General features: G+C 48.0%; 1 protein-coding gene across 1 annotated transcript in view; it reads left to right on the forward strand.

Moving 5' to 3' along the window:
• Positions 1–6,521: 6,521 nt before the first annotated feature.
• Positions 6,522–17,919, forward strand: part of LOC144165970 (acylase ACY 1 proenzyme-like) — a 112,973-nt gene continuing 101,575 nt past the window's right edge. The window contains exon 1 of the mRNA XM_077695644.1: positions 6,522–6,656. The gene's annotated coding sequence lies outside the window, so the exon portion shown is untranslated. The remainder of the gene's footprint in view (positions 6,657–17,919) is intronic.

The following is a 17,919-nucleotide window of genomic DNA, read 5'->3' on the forward strand; positions in this document are numbered from 1 at the left end:
TGGGGCTCTTCTCGCACGGATGCCCGAGGTCGCCTTATAGAGAAATTCCTTACATCTTCAGGAGCATGCCTTTTCAACAATAAACAGCCTACATATCATAACATAGGACACAACACATACTCATGTCTTGACTTGGCTATTGGTTCGGCAATTCTCTTTCCATGTCTTGAGTGGGGTGTGGCCACGGACCCATATGGTAGTGACCATTTCCCTACTTCATTAACGTACATAGGTACAGGCCCGAGCAGTCCATCTTCCCATAAAAGGTTTAATGAAGCAAGAGCTACCTGGAATACATTTACAGAGACGTCCCAACTACACCACACATCCATAGGACACCTACACGTTGAAGAAGCTACCCAACTGCTCACGGCGCACATCCTCGACGCCGCCGAAAAGTCCATTCCCCACGCCTCTGGTGCCCCGCGCAACCAGCGGAGGCCGTGGTGGAATGAGGACTGTAGGCGAGCGCGAGAGGCCCAGAACAAGGCGTGGGGTGTCCTTCGTCGGTACCCCACGTCGGGTAACCTCATTTTGTTCAAACGGGCCAAGGCGTTAGGAAAACGTGTGCGCCGTGAGTCAAAACGAGAGAGTTGGCGTTCCTTCATAACATCCATCAACTCCTACACAGACACACGGAAAGTATGGACGAGAATACGCAAACTCAAAGGACAACAAACTCACAGCCTGCCTCTGGTCAGCACTGCAGGGGACACACTCGAAGACCAGGCTGACACACTCGCACAACACTTCCAACACGTGTCCAGTTCAGCACACTACACGAACACTTTCCTGAAGTATAAAGCCTCTTGTGAAAAGAAGTCCCTACACGACAACAACAAATCACAGACTTCTTACAACTCCTTGTTTTCACTACATGAGCTGAGGGCTGCTCTGAGCACGTGTAAACCCTCAGCTCCAGGCCCAGACAACATTACATACACAATGATACAACATCTACACGCAGACACACTTGAAGCACTTCTACATCTATATAATAAAATATGGCTTTCGGGGCACATTCCACACTCTTGGAGGGAGGCCATTGTAGTGGCTTTCTTGAAGGAGGGAAAGGACCCGTTGTTCCCCTCAAGTTACCGTCCAATAGCCCTGACCAGCTGCCTGTGCAAGCTCTTCGAGAAGATGATCAATCGCAGGCTTGTGTACTTCCTCGAGTACAATGGTCTTCTCGAGAGCTGCCAGGCAGGCTTTAGGGTGGGGCGATCGACGAACGATCAACTGGTTGCACTTGACGCATACATCAAGGATGCCTTCGTGCATAAGCAGTACTGCTTAACTGTCTTTTTCGACCTCGAGAAGGCCTACGACACCGCTTGGCGTTATGGGATCCTTAGTGAGCTGCAGGTCATTCGGTGTTCCGGGTAATATGTTGAACACCCTTGTTAGTTATTTGTCGGAGAGAGCGTTCAGAGTAAGAGTTGGTTGTGCACTTTCAAAGGTTCACGTCCAAGAAAATGGCGTGCCACAAGGTGGCGTGTTGAGTTGCACTCTCTTTATCGTAAAGATGAACTCTCTTGGAAAGGCACTGCCACCAACAATCTCTTATTCTATGTATGTAGACGACGTGCAAATATCTTTTAAATCATGTAATATGTCAATATGCGAACGTCAAGTCCAGCTTGGTGTCAAGAAGCTTGCCGGCTGGGCAGACAAGAATGGGTTTAAATTGAATCCTGCAAAAAGCTCCTGCGTTGTGTTCTCCAGGAAGCGCGGGGTCCATCCGGACCCAGACATTACTCTGAATGGCGTGTCGCTTCCTGTGAACAAGGAGCACAAGTTCTTAGGTGTTGTGTTTGACCAGAAACTCACATTCATTCCACACATCAAGAAACTTAAACATAAATGTCTGAAAACAATGAATATACTTAAGGTTCTCTCCCATCAATCGTATGGTTCCGACAAAGAACTCCTACTACGGCTCTATACTGCTTTGGTTGGGTCTCGTTTAGACTATGGTAGTGTGGTATATGGGTCGGCGTCTAAAACAGCGTTGCGAATGCTTGACCCAGTGCTACACTTGGGGCTACGGCTTGCGTCGGGTGCTTTTCGTACTAGCCCTGTTGAGAGTCTGTATGCCGAGTGTAATACGTGGAGCCTTGAGAACCAACGGACGTACATGGACTTACTTTATGCTTTTAAAATTTCATCGCTGAATAACCATCCTTTTTATCCTGTCTTTAACGACACATCCACATCTGTGCTTTTTGTAAATCGCCCATCCGTTCCTCTGCCCTTTTCACTTCGAGTGAGAGAGCGAGCCTCGGATCTGAGCGCTTCGTTTTTAGACGTGTACAGATCATCCTTTTCAGACATTTTACCTCCTTGGAAAGTTCGTCCTGTTTCCTCCGACCTTTCTTTTATGAAACTTGACAAAAATCGGGTACCGCGAGCTGCTATACTGCAGCACTTTCTGTCTCTGCAGTTTAAATACCCACTTGCAGAATTTTACAGTGACGCGTCTAAAACCTCCACCATGGTCTCCTGCGCTGCTCATGGTCCGAATTTCAGTGCAGCCAGAACCATGAGCGTCCACACAACAATTTTCTCAGCAGAAGCATATGGAATTTTATTGATTGTACGACACATACTTGAAAATCAAATTCCAAAGTCTATCATCTACACAGATTCCTTGAGTGTTGTTCGCGCTCTGTCATCGCATACACCCCCCAAAAACCACATAGTTAATCTTGTATTTAAATCTATCATGTCTGTGTATGCGCAGAAGCATCAGCTGCTCCTCTGCTGGGTCCCAGGACACGCTGGGATCGCTGGAAACGAGTTGGCAGACGAGAGGGCAGCTGCTGCTGCACTCAGGAACACTGTAGACATAACAACCGTACCATATACAGACCTCAAGCCACACATAAGACAACACTTGCGTAGAACATGGCAAACACACTGGGATGAACAGACAGACAACAAACTACATGTAATAAAGCCACACTTGGGACGGTACACATCTGACTCACACAACAGACACACGGAAGTCGCCTTGGGTAGGCTGCGGATAGGGCACACGCATGCGACGCACTCGTATCTGCTGACGGGATCTTCTAGACCCCAGTGCAGCAGGTGCGGAGAGGCCCTATCCGTAGTGCACATACTAATCACATGCAAGGCACTTCACACAACACGACACAAACACTTCAGAGAACTCTACAGACAACATATTCCCCTACATGCATCGTTTTTTCTAGGTGACGAAGCCATTGTTTCCGTGAAACGTGTGTTTGAGTATTTGTCAGAAGTCAAGTTTTTAAACCTCATTTCCTATCGCGCATCATGAAATCTGGCCCTATACACCAGCCATGCTCATTGTAGTTTTGTGACTTTACTTTTGTTTTTGCTGATTTTACTTGGTATTTAAGGTTTCACCCCTATCATCGACTATTGTTTTGGCGCTCTTTGCCCCAGTTGGCCTTGCGCCATAAACATCCAACGATCATCATCATCATCATCATCATCAAAACTGATTATCCCCCCCCCCTTTGGTCCGAGATTGTCCAGAAATTGTGGCTCGCCTTCTCCAAATTGTATTGAAGCAAGCACTGTAGGAAAAAATTGGAAAAAAAAGCGAGCCATGGCACACACCTCTCACGCATGTGGGCAACAACGTGTATTTTATTAAGCGATTTTTCCTCTTTCTTTAAACTTACGTACACCCTAAGAGGTTAAGGCGTGACTATATTAGGCATTTGGTTATGCTGTGTGAGTCACATTTCTGGACAAGGTGATTCTTGTCGGCATTTGAAAATGTGATATATCAAAATGACGCACGAAATGCCACATGACATACGCAAACTCACAACTGCTTCATTTTACCGAGAAATCCTCCCAAAATACTCTTGCGCATCCATAGAAACGTAAAATAATACGTAAAATTAGTAACTCAGTATAACCAATGACTGTCCTAAAATGCTATTTATTTTAGAAAAGGTACAGGAAGAACACGATCACACAGGCACTTGCGGGTGTAAAATACGTCCCCGGTAATATATGGGCGATAGCGCACGGTCGTGGGCACTGTAATTGTTTTTCTGTGTTTCTTCTTTCTATAAGGAAACAGCGTAATTTTAGAAGGGTGTAGAAAATGCACGGGTATGCACAGATCTTGTCGCTTCTTACCCGTTTCGCGTACTAAACTTATATCCTTTAAATAATCACCACGCCACCTTCAAAAAGCACCCTTCGACGTTCCCGAAACGGCAGACGGCTGCACTCAACAATAAGAATAGTGCAATGCGTGGAAGCAATGTTTATAACAAGTTTTACCCTCAAGCGGTGACCACGGCGAAGATGTTTTGTTGAATTAAACCAGCCCATTAACCCGCAACGCCCGCCGATTATTGCGTTTCTAGAGGAAATGCGCTAGCAGAGGTAACTATGTTATTGCTTACTTTCAAACGAGTACACATATTGGTTCTTTTGTCGTGTGCAGCACGCGTCTTGCGCCGCGCGCAACGTGAAAAAGCAGACGACGCAACAGTGCCATCCACACTAGGAGCGGTTCGTCCCGCCGCCGCCAGGGGTCGACTGTGTTTGCGCTCGGGGCGAATTCGCCCCGAAATCGAACAAATTTTGCATTACCTACCGATGAAGTACTCAAATACTTCCTATCCCTTTGTTCTGTAAAATGACCAAGGAGAGCCACTACAACACAGAAGTAATTTTAACATTGTTTTGGAAACACTTCCAACTTACTGAAGGTGAGGTCGTCAATTACCCATTTTTCCAAAAATGCACGGCATGAAATCTTGTGCTAGCAAAACTAAATTCTATCTTCTTGTGGTTTTATTGCACTGTTCAGTTTATAACATTTCAAATGCAGCAAGAATGATGCAAATCTGACCAGTTCATTCTAATATATTGCACCCGACACTTAAGCTTGTAGGAGGAGGAGGAATGCCTTTATTATCAGAGGGGCATGAATTCCCTATTAGGGAAGGGGACGGACATGAAGGAAGGGAGGGAATAATCGAAAAACGAAAACTGTTCAAGGTTCAGTCACCTGAAATGGTGGATAGCATTTTGAAGTCCGTGAACATATAGTTCGCAAAACCGTGAAGAGATAGGTGCGACGATTTTTATAGGTGTCGGTCCAGGTTATTACACCATCTTGTAGAGACCACTGGTTAGTGCGTATTCAATACCTTTCTCAAGCACTGAGCCATCCGTGACCATTGTGACTCACTCTCAACCCGAAAATTTCGCATCATTACAGATTCTCACGTCACCCTTACAGAATTGAACCGAACATTTTCACATAATTATACGGCCGCGAATATACTACATGCCATCCGAGACCTTCAACTGGAAGGCATCGCCATACGCATCATCTGGTCCCCGGGATACACGCCTGGGGCACACGCCTGTGCCCCCCTTAAGGAAATCTCTAACCATGGTGACCAACGACTACATAACTCCTCCTTGAATAACAATATTGCATGTTGCAATAAATGGGGGATGCAGTTTAATCCAGATAAAACTGTTTTCAGGAAAATTACTACCAAAAGAAATAGCCTTTTCTTCCCATACCATCTCCCTGCTCGTCCACTTTCAAAAGCTAACGAATATGAATACTTAGGCGTAACTTGAACCAATAACCTTAGTTGGAATAAACACGTTAAAATATTTGCTCATCCGCTTTCGTGAACTCTGTTTTTTGAGGCATAAACTGCGCCATGCTCCTGCTAACGTTAAGCTCCTCACTTATACTTTCATAATAAGCCCAAAATTAGAATACACATGTTCGGTATGGGACCCTTACACAAAAATTAACATCGATGCCCTTGAAATGATTCAACGTAAAGCTGTCTGATTTATATTCGCCAGTTATCGTGCAACTGACTCTCGTATCCTCTTGTTGAAGAAAAATAGAATTCCTACGCTGCAAATTCGAAGAAAAAGGTTACGGCTAAAATTCCTGTTTCTACTAAAAAACATCAAATTATCCCTCCAACCTGACTCTTACATCAAGCCATCCACAGCCCGGTTGTCAAGAATAGGCACCTCCAATCACTTGCCACACACTACGCCAGAACTAACATATTCAAATACTCTTTTTTTCCTCGAACCATAACAGAGTGTAAGCAGCTTTCACCCTCAAACGCTGCAACCCTTGATGCCACCCAAGAAACTGTTTGCTGATATGTGTTTTCATGGGCACTTTTATGCTATGACCCTCCTTCTTCGGCCCTTCAATGGGCCCGCAGTATTTAATAAATAAATATAAAATAAATAAATGTATTTGTATCACTTTTTTGCAGATCTTAGTGGGTACTTGTGTCAAAATATCACAGTAGCAATCCTCGGCCGAAACACCGGAGCACCGAAACACTCGGCCGAAATGCGGGAGCCGAACGTCGGCTGGCGCATTTTCGAAACTACGTGACGTTCAATTACTTCTCAAGGCCTTTCGAGTCCCTTCCTTCGCGCACGGGAATCGAGGCGGTGCGGTGACGATTGTGCGGCGCTGTTGCAGAGTTGCTGAGCCAGGGCGGAAACGCTGCTGACGCTGCCGTGGCCGCCGCGGCCGCCCTCCAGGTCCTCAAGCCGTACGCAACGGGCGTCGGGGGAGACTGCTTCGCGCTCTTCTACTGCAACCGCACGAGGCGTGTGCTGTGCATCGAGGGCAGGTGTGTGCACTTTTCTCTTGGGATAGGTAAAGGCAAGCGCGGAGCTCAGTCATCCGAAGAGCCTGACGGGTACTGCTGCATCAGCTCGCTTGTGCATCACTCCCAGTATGGCGATTGGTTGCCAAACTGGCAACTTTTCATTCTTCTAACAGCGCTAAATGAACTAAACTTACGGAGACAGAAAAGAAGCACAGGCGATGATTTTAAACTAAAGTTTATTCAAAGGAAAGGAACATATACACATACATCTGGTCATGTGCAATGACTGCGCGCATCAGTAAAAATAGCGGCAAGGTTTTTATACGCTACATGGTAAAAAACAACTGCAAGATTGTTCGTTCGCCCGTTCCCTCTTACAAACCTGACACCAGCAAAGTAACTTTCTTATCTGACAGGGATAACGATGGGTGGCTTATGCAGCCTTGTCCCAATCTCTTAATGTGGAAAGCTTCCACCACTCCTGTTGTCGTTTGATTTGTGTTTGTATAGTATCGTTGTGTCATTGAAGGACGGGGTACACTTGCATTTCTTGCAATGAAGTGACAAGTGGCTACAGGGCGTACTTTTTAGTGACGACAGAGAGCACCTGTCGTCACTAATGCCCATATATACCCTGCCAACTGAGTCCTTCAAATGTGGTGCTCGTGATGCCTTTAAGGCAAGGTTGGAAGTTCATGGACGAGGTTCCCGTTCACAGCACTTAGAAATTTTCTGATCTCGGGCGCCGTTTTTCACAGTACCATGCATGTTGTATGTACGCGCTCCGTTCTAGCAAGCCGCTCTTAAAGTTCGCTTCTTTTCATTCGAAGCTAGTTAAAAAAATGATAGCCCACATGTGCCTCAAATCGGCTGTCAACGTGTGCTGTTATTATTTGGTGCAACAAAGCTTCAATGCGCAGAAAATTCGGCTGGAGAACGCTGGCTTCCCTTTGTCTACGCTCCAGACAATCTGTCAGCGTCTTGTAAAACAATGGAAAAAGTTCGCTCATCGGATACAGGGTGCCGACCAGTGTAACAAGGAGGTGGTCATACCGTATGTACTTAAGAAGTCGGCGGACAGGTTTGGAGTTGTTGCGATCGGCGTATGGGCATTTCGACGACCGTCTGCAAGATTATCGGGTTCAAGCACCCAATCTTCCCGTCGTCCGGGTTTCGCCGGTCCTCCCATCCCGCCCGCGCTCATCGACGGGGAGCGAAAAGGCTTTCTGCTCAAGGACGTGGGGGCGACGGACTCTGCTGTTGGACACAAGCCGCTTTCCGCGGCTTCATGGTAACCCAAGTGCCCGCCGGCAAGGCAAGTCACAATGAGCGAGAATGTTGCAGGGAGGGATGGGCACAGGCGTTCATTATTGCTGTTTCGGCGGCAATCTTCAGCTGCGAGCCGCGCATCGTGGGCCCCTTAGTTGTCGGTCCGAGACGCCGCTATTCAACGAGTGCTCGACGCCGGATTACCGACCGGGCCCACGCGTCTTAACCTCAGAGTGTCTTAAGGGCTTCAACTTAAGGAAGGTTGCACCACCTAAGTCAACCGTACGCTGACCTATGCGAGAGGAAAAGTGAGTGTGTGGACGTCAATTTCAGTGCCACGGATTTCCGTCATAGGGGCTTTCCTGAAAGCAGCGGGAGAAAGGGTGAAAGGGGGCGGACCCGACCTGGTTATTTAATCTCGTGCGCGCAGGAGCGGAAGAACCCTGTTTACTCAGTCAATCGCTATGTAAATATATGTGCATAAATTTCTTTCTTCGCCGTACGCGGCCCCAACTTCGGATCAACGGACTTCATCACCGCTCATGCTACCAGATTCGCAACACGGTGAGCAACAGGCTGGATTCCTGAGACAGTGTTTCCTCAAGTAGTTGTTTGACTAAACACAGACTCCAGTTTTTCGGTGTAGGACGAACGTTGTGTATTGCACTTCTATGTCCTGTGGCCGGGTGCACGACGGACAGACCGGCCGCTGTCTCAATGTACACTTAAGGGCGCATCATTCTTACTTGAAAGAAACGCCCTACACACACATGGCTCTGCACTGTACTGACTGCGGGTTTAAACACTGCTTCACAGACAAACAAGTGCTTGAAGTAGCGTAGAAATGGGGCTAGTTGGTACAGATTCATCTTCAGAGCGCACAAATAACGGGACAAAGGGGAGAAAAATACTGGACAAGCGCTGAACCAAAACTGAAATTTTTATTGAAGAGACACAAATATAAAGCCATTGAAGGTATAAAACAAAGATAAAAACTTGACACATGAACTCATTAAAAGCAAGATATACCGATTCTGCATCTAAAAGAGACAAAGACAGACTGCTAACACACGAGTCACACATTTTTCGAATTTTATATACTACTACTTCCCTCCCTTTTTGGTCACCATGCCAAAACAGTACTGTTGTATTGGCGGTAAGCGCGAACACAGGCGGCGTTGCGAAGCACACCTCCGTGACGTCAGCTTAGGGATTCTCGCATTTGTCGTCTGCTTCACCAACGCCGCCTGTATTAACATTGCCTGACGCGTCGCGCGCTTTTCAATGGGAAGGGTACGGACGCTTATTTCAGGCACTGATCCGCTACGTGGCGCTTGCCGGCGGACACCTCGCCTTACGTCACTGCTCGCGAGTCGCGAACGCTGCACCCACTTCTACGACGTGTGTCCGTCAGCTTGCCTGTTGGGCTTCAAGGGCCGTTTCGCTTACATCTTAGCCGCGACGGGGCGCTAGTTCTGTGGCGCACTGGGGATCTCGTTCAACGTGTCGCTCGCTTCATACTTTCTGCATTTTTCCCAAGATAAAAACGGAGGCGGACTGAAATAGTGTAAGAACATACTGATTGTCGGGTAGACATATAGCTAACAGAAAAACGATATTTTCTGCTGGGGCAGCCATTATTTTACTGATATTTTTCTTTCTGGAGTATTTAGGGAAGAAAGACTTTCCTGCACGTTTTTTGTTCAGGCGCTCACTTCTACGATTACTTTCCAATAATATCACGTGCTTGTAAACTTCAGAAAATTATAGGAAACAAAAGGATAAGCAGCTGGGATTCCGCCACGCTGTCCGGGCGCTTCTAAAGTACAGTCCTCAATTTTAGAAGTGCGTACCGATGCGGAGTGCGAACACCGGGGTCAAAACAATACCTAAATGCGGAGGGGATCGAGGTGGGATGCCCAACTCAGAAAATTTCAGGGCCTGTGATCCGAGTAGATAAGCGCGCTAACCCGGCATCAGCCCGGCATCAGACAGGCATGGTGAAAAACACGAAGGCGTAGGAGCGCCGCCTCGGGAACGCTAAACAAACTTTCCACTATTTTGCATAGTTTCCGAGAAGCGGCGCTGGCTGGCGGACACGAAAGCACGCTGGAAGGCTACGGAGCGCGGAAGGGTAGGAGAGAGCAACAGGAGAGTGGCTGTTTGGCCATTTTTCGCTCACGCGTTAGGCAATGATTATACAGGCGGCGTTGCCTTCACTCAGGATCGCTCGCCCTGCTGTTTCGTTGCGCTCGGTCAACGTCTGATGCTTGTCCGCACCAGAATTGGCGTGTGGGTAACTTTTTATCATAATAATAGGCTTAAAATCGCATACACTAGCTCATGGTGTCAATTAAAGTATAGTTTTGGATACGGCTACGGAAGAAACATTGCCGGTGCCACCCCATTCCTTGCGAAGCCGGTCCTGTGCGGAGCGCGAAGAGTCGGACCTAGGCGTCAGCTTCTCATGTAAGCATTCGAACAAAAGGAACAGTCAGCTACTAATAAACGACAACAGCGAAAATGGAAGACCAAAACAAATTCTAGGCCTTCAGGTTTGTCGGCTTTGGCAGGAGGCATCATTGCAGGAGGCAACATTGGCAGGAGGCAGGAGGCAGGAGGCAGGAGGCAGGAGGCAGGAGGCAACATTGCCTGACGCTTCGCGCGCTTTTCAATGGGAAGGGTACGGACGCTTATTTCAGGCACTGATCCGCTACGTGGCGCTTGCCGGCGGACACCTCGCCTTACGTCACTGCTCGCGAGTCGCGAACGCTGCACCCACTTCTACGACGTGTGTCCGTCAGCTTGCCTGTTGGGCTTCAAGGGCCGTTTCGCTTACATCTTAGCCGCGACGGGGCGCTAGTTCTGTGGCGCACTGGGGATCTCGTTCAACGTGTCGCTCGCTTCATACTTTCTGCATTTTTCCCAAGATAAAAACGGAGGCGGACTGAAATAGTGTAAGAACATACTGATTGTCGGGTAGACATATAGCTAACAGAAAAACGATATTTTCTGCTGGGGCAGCCATTATTTTACTGATATTTTTCTTTCTGGAGTATTTAGGGAAGAAAGACTTTCCTGCACGTTTTTTGTTCAGGCGCTCACTTCTACGATTACTTTCCAATAATATCACGTGCTTGTAAACTTCAGAAAATTATAGGAAACAAAAGGATAAGCAGCTGGGATTCCGCCACGCTGTCCGGGCGCTTCTAAAGTACAGTCCTCAATTTTAGAAGTGCGTACCGATGCGGAGTGCGAACACCGGGGTCAAAACAATACCTAAATGCGGAGGGGATCGAGGTGGGATGCCCAACTCAGAAAATTTCAGGGCCTGTGATCCGAGTAGATAAGCGCGCTAACCCGGCATCAGCCCGGCATCAGACAGGCATGGTGAAAAACACGAAGGCGTAGGAGCGCCGCCTCGGGAACGCTAAACAAACTTTCCACTATTTTGCATAGTTTCCGAGAAGCGGCGCTGGCTGGCGGACACGAAAGCACGCTGGAAGGCTACGGAGCGCGGAAGGGTAGGAGAGAGCAACAGGAGAGTGGCTGTTTGGCCATTTTTCGCTCACGCGTTAGGCAATGATTATACAGGCGGCGTTGCCTTCACTCAGGATCGCTCGCCCTGCTGTTTCGTTGCGCTCGGTCAACGTCTGATGCTTGTCCGCACCAGAATTGGCGTGTGGGTAACTTTTTATCATAATAATAGGCTTAAAATCGCATACACTAGCTCATGGTGTCAATTAAAGTATAGTTTTGGATACGGCTACGGAAGAAACATTGCCGGTGCCACCCCATTCCTTGCGAAGCCGGTCCTGTGCGGAGCGCGAAGAGTCGGACCTAGGCGTCAGCTTCTCATGTAAGCATTCGAACAAAAGGAACAGTCAGCTACTAATAAACGACAACAGCGAAAATGGAAGACCAAAACAAATTCTAGGCCTTCAGGTTTGTCGGCTTTGGCAGGAGGCATCACGATTCTCGGTAATCATATGTAAGGTAAAACAGTTTTTGCAACCTTGCCGAACCGAATGCTGGAACGCGTTTTGTCGCATCACTTTACGTTGTCAAGGCATGAAAGTTTGCCGACATGCACTATAGACGGCAAAAACTGTAGGTTGAGTTCCAAATAACCCAGTGTGTATATACGCGCGTGCTGATTCTATACCAGGCATCTAACCAGTATAGAGGTTTATTGAGCAAAACGAGTCACGTCTTCGTTAAATTTATAGTAACACATATATGTTTGTTAAGACCTGGAGGGATATTTCGGAACATTTTGCACAGCCATATCTTCCCGATATTCAGATATGCGTTATAGGAAAACTACACTCAAGAGGAGGAGGGGAAAACATTGTTTAACAATTAAATCGATCTGGTTAGTGGGCCAGGTCCTCAGTCCAGGACAAGAGAGTACAAGTAATTTTCTTCAAATCATAGATCGCCATCCCGAGTAGAATAAGATTTGTTCTTCGCGCCTGGAGGGTTGAAAAGCAATAAAGAGCTACTTGGAATTCTTGTTCGGTTTCGAGTCTTGTAATATATGCAGGTATACTATTTATTACGTTAGTTATCGAGTATATCATGCCTTCAACACCGTAATCATGTCATCATTGTTCGAGTTGAGAGTCAGTTCGTTATGATAACGATATAATTACGATAGAAATTCGGAGTACAAAAGCCGCCTTCGAGTACTGTGGACAACGTTGTTTAGGGCGCGATCGCCGTGGCGTAGCACAAACGTTCCCATTGTATTTGCATGTGAATAAACAAAGCACGCTGCGGATATGCACCTTCTCGCACGCAGCCGTAATGAAAGCCAATTTGTGAAGAAGGAAATGTATGCCATACAAAATGAAGGAAATATTCACACGACCTTTGTGAGGCTCCCAAACATCCCGAAACCTCCTAATAAGAAGTTGGTGACGGCGCAGAAAAATTAATGCGTTGGGCAGAAAAAAAAAGCAAGAAACATTAATCCGATACAAGACAACAACGAAAGAAACAGAAGAAAGCCGCTTTATTTCCTGCTGTGCGATGAGCGTGTAAGGCCGCTGCTTGGTACGTAGTGTTAGACTGTTGAGTCTTCATAGGAGCATCTCAAAAATACTGCAGGGAAGCCTACGCATCTTGAATACTTATCGAGAAGCTCTGATCGCTGATCCTCGCAAATAAGCAAGAAAGGACGAGATACACACGATCTTCTGGCCGATACTCTGAAGAAAGGTGTTCTCTATCTCTTCGTGTGTTGCAAACTTGTGGGGGATACAGCTTCAAATTATTCAGATGCGTCAGAAGCTGGCAAAATAATTGAGTCGCTAGAAATACGCTTTTGAACGCCCTACAGCAACGAAGGGGGCGATTTCTAGCCCAGGCACTGTTGCCCCTCACAAGCGGAGTGTAGCAGACGACAGCGGCGCGAATCCCTAAGCCGACGTCAGAGCCAAGGGGCGCCACTCAAAGATCTCACCGCCAATAATGTTGGAAAGGCGTCCAACCACAATCATTGCAATGAGTAGGAAAGTTGGCCTGAAGGCACTCCCTTAAAGGCACACTAGAGTGAATTTGTCAAGCTCCCGGTTTTGCTTGAACTGCGTAGACTGGGTCAATTTACCCCAATTTTCATCGTTTATCCGGTTGATAAGTCGGTAAATATTTTATAAAGCGGGAAAGAAGAAAAACTACCACGCGTGGTCTGTAGCGGTCGCACCAACTAAAGGCTGTGCCAACGGGAGGAGATGCACCTTGATTGGACAATGTCCAAGGTTAGCATTCAAACAAGTTTTGGGTTCGGTTCTGTAAAACAACATGCTTGAGATCCGACAGCATCGTTGGATCGGCATTTCGGATATCTCAGTAATCGTCGTACCGCGCTTCTGCCATGTTGTCGGCTGTAAAATGCTTAAGATAAGCCTCCCCGGACGGCTTGGAATCGTAGGAATCACAATTCCAGGCCTACGCAGTGGATGAACGCCCTCCGCGTCACTGCAGACGCTCAAATGCCATGCCCTGTCTGTTTACCAGGCAGGGAGCTCACGGACCTCTTCAGCTATCAGAGTAAGGCTGACGAATGAAGTACCCCCGTCCCCTACTTTTACACTATGCTTTATGGTATTGTCTGAAACCACCCCAACCGTTATCGACCCCCTAAAAGGGGCACACCGAAGTATCATTTGCCCCATTGCCATCTTTAACATTTCCTGAACCAGATCATTACTCTCGATTTCTTGCCATGGCATCCCTCAGTCTATCCCATCCTCTTGCATCTCAGTCAGTCTTCTTGATTGCAAAATATCTTGAAGCCATATTAGGAAAGTCGTATAAGGGCAAAAAACAAAGATCTGGTGAACTCCCTATCGAAACACAGGACAAGCAGCAGTCCACAATGCTTATAGCTCAGACTAGACTGGCTGATATGGACATCAGGGTCACATCCCATCGGAGCCTCAACAGCTCGCAGGGTGTGAAATCCAAGACAGATCTCCTGAACAACAAGGATGCGGATCTCCTTGCCGGCTTGAAGGATGAGGGCGTCACTGCCGTTAGACGCATCACTATCCGCAGAGACGACACGGAGATTCCCACCAAGTAGATTATCTTGACTTTTGACCGCGCAGTTCTTCCATCACACATAAATACACATTTTATCCGTTGCTCCATCTGCCCCTACATGCCGAATCCGCGGCGCTGTTTTAAGTGCCAGCTGTTGCAGCGCCAGCGGTGCCACTCCCGCCGCTACCTCCCCGTCCTCCGGTGCGTTGGAGGGTGCCGAGGGGATGGAGACCGGGGGCCCCGCATCGGCTCCCACCGTCACCGCACCGCCCGTGCCACTTCTGGTGCCCCCCACGCCCGCGGCGGTGGCGGCTCAAACGAAGGGCTCCCGAAGGGGGGCCAAGTCCGGGGGGCCCGGTTTGACGGGCACCCCCAGGACATTTGACGATGAGATGGACGTCGTGTCGTTCTTGCTGCAACGCACCGCAAGGAGCGGCCTCAGACGGCCAAGCCAACAGAAAGGCCTAAAAAGCCAAATCCTAGAGTAAAAGCCCCGAAAGACACATGAACACACATACACACAGACTTCAGTAGCTTCTAAATCTCCATAATGGGAAGATAAAATATTATTCAATCGAACTGTAGAGGCCTCCTTAAAAATCTTGATGATATCTTTGAGATATTGCATTCGAACCAGCCAAGTGTGATGTGTCTTCAGGAGACACATTTGAATTCCAATCACACAAATTTCTTAAATAGGTACATGGCATTTAGAAAGGACAGGGCTGGCTGCACACACTCTTCTCGCGGTGTGGCCATTGTCTCCCGGAAATCCTTAGCATGCCACCCTGTCACTTTGAACACTGTCCTTGAGGATGTAGCCATGCGCACAATAATATTTAATAGCTTGATAATATTATAGTGTGCTCCATTTACATTCCTCCCAATCTTGCGCTCTCGAGCTGACTTCGAGGCGCTGCTTGACCAGCTGCCCGAACCATACATCATCACAGGCGACTTTAATGCACACAGTGCTCTTTGGGGCTCTTCTCGCACGGATGCCCAAGGTCGCCTGATAGAGAACTTTCTTAAATATAGAGCATTCCTTTTCAACAAGAAACAGCCCACATACCATACCTTAGGACACAATACATACTCACATCTTGACTCGGCTATTGGTTCTGCAATTCTCTTTCTATGTCTTGAGTGGGGCGTGGACACTGACACGTATGGTGGTGACCCATTCTCCACTTCACTAACGTATATAGGTAGAGGCCCATGCAGTCCATCTTCCCATATCAGGTTTAGATAATCAAAAGCAAACTGTAGTACATTCACAGAAACGTCTAAACTACACCACACATCCATAAAACACCTACACATGGATGAAGCCGCCCAACGCATCACGTCCCACATCCTCGCCGCCGGCGAAAGGTCCATTCCCCACGCCTCCGGTGGTCCGCGCAACCAAAGGAGGCCGTGGTGGAATGAGGACTGTAGGCGGGCGCGAGAGGCCCAGAACATGTTGTGGGGTGTCATTCGCCGGTACCCACGTCGGATAATCTCATTTCTTCTAAACGGGCCAAGGCTTTTGGGAAGCGAGTGCGTCGTGAGGCGAAAAGGGACCATTAGCGCACCTTCCTCACTTCCATCAATTCACTCACAGACACACACAAAATCTGGACACGACAGTACAACAGGGGACACACTAGAAGACCAGCCTAACGCACTCGCAAAACCCTTCCAACACGTGTCCAGTTCAGCACACTACACCAACACTTTCATAAAACATAAATCATCCTGTGAGAAGAAGTCCTTGCGAGATAGTCACAAGTCGAACTCATCTTATAACACCCCCTTCTCACTCATTTGCTGAAGATCGCACTCAGTATTTTTAAACCTTCAGGTCCAGGCGCAGACAACATTACATACACCATGATACAACACTTACACGCAGAGACACTTGAAACCCTTCTTCACCTCTACAACAAGCTTTCTTCCGGGGCGCCTTCCAGGGTCTTGGAGGGAGGCCATCGTTGTGGCCTTTCTGAAAGAGGGGAAGGACCCTTCCTCTCTCTTAAGTTATCGTCCCATTGCCCTGACAAGCTGCCTGTGCAAGCTGCTCGAGAAGATGATCAATAGGAGACTCATGTACTTCTTAGAGTACAATGGTCTTCTCGACAGCTGCCAAGCTGGCTTCAGGATTGGGAGATCCACCAACGATCAACAGGTTGCGTTGGAATCGTATGTAAAAGATGCCTTCATCCATAATCAGTTTTGCATAACAGTCTTTGACATGGAAAAGGCCTATGACACGGCCTGGCGGTATGGCATCTTGCGCGACCTCAAGTCGTTGGGTGTCTCCGGCAGCATGCTGCCCGCTCGTCGAAAAGGATCGCTCCGGTCGAGGCCTTAGATGCGGTGGCGATGCGCGATGAGAGGAAAAACAGAGTCTTCGCCGCCACGGATGAGGATAATTCGTCGTGGTGAACACTGGCCCCGAAACAGCAATGTCCGCCGGCGCAGTGAAGCTGCCCCCAACGGCCTCGGAGGGGCGCCGAAGTTCAGGGCAAGCGAAATGTGTCGCCTTCTGCTCAGGTAGCGGCTGGTCACGTCCATTGGTCTCGGCAAGTCACAGGCTGGAGACACGGGGCGTCCATGGCTCGCCGGGGCTGGGGCGGACCGACGCGATCCAAGAGCCTTTGAGCAATGTTCAGTATCCAAGACGAAGCGGAGCTTGGGCCAGGATGGGATGACCTCCGCAACCCCAAACCAAAACGTGTTACGTGGCGGCAGGACACAGGAAATGAACAAAGGAAGATGCGAGCGATGTATTTACACTACATACACGATGTCGGCCATGAGGGAGACCACCCAGCTGGGTCTTCTTCTTCTTCTCAGGACTTTTGGCCGATAGCTCTCGTTTTCTTCTTCCCGTGACAATATGTAATGTAAATAAAGTGTGCATATTGTACATTTTGAGTTTACTCGGAGTAGACCATCGTCGGCTATGTGCCGTCGGCCAACGAGCCAGCGAGTCGTCGTTTCATCAGATCATCTCTTCGATCAGCGATCATCGATGCCGGCGACCGAAAGGTTTTCAACATCAATGCTGAAAGCAGAGCAGTGGCCTGGATTACTTTCTTTTAAAAAGTCTGCCACTTGCACCGAACTCGGAATGAGGAAAGGGTCCGCCATATGTAGTGCCGACAGATGCTTCTGCAAACACCCTGACATCTCGTGTTGCCAAGTGCCGCGTTCACTTCCAATAGCTCGGAAAGGCACACCTTCCTTATGTGTTTTGGCGGTAAAAAAACGCATTCAGCTGAAATTCTTTTACTTTTTACACTTGTGGCCGACTCAGACAAATGAAACTCGTTAAGAAGGACCACAGCTTTCGATTTTAATTTTGAGGGCTTAACAGAAACTTCAGCAAAGGACTTGTCAACGGCCATTATTGCCTTTTCATCAAACATTCCTTTTGCCATCACAACAAAATAGCCCTCCTTGTCAGCAACCACAAGAC

This window comes from Haemaphysalis longicornis, unplaced genomic scaffold (genome assembly GCF_048455015.1).
Source record: "Haemaphysalis longicornis isolate Haplotype H1 unplaced genomic scaffold, Haemaphysalis longicornis Haplotype H1 scaffold_150, whole genome shotgun sequence".
In the NCBI taxonomy this organism is placed as follows: domain Eukaryota; kingdom Metazoa; phylum Arthropoda; class Arachnida; order Ixodida; family Ixodidae; genus Haemaphysalis; species Haemaphysalis longicornis.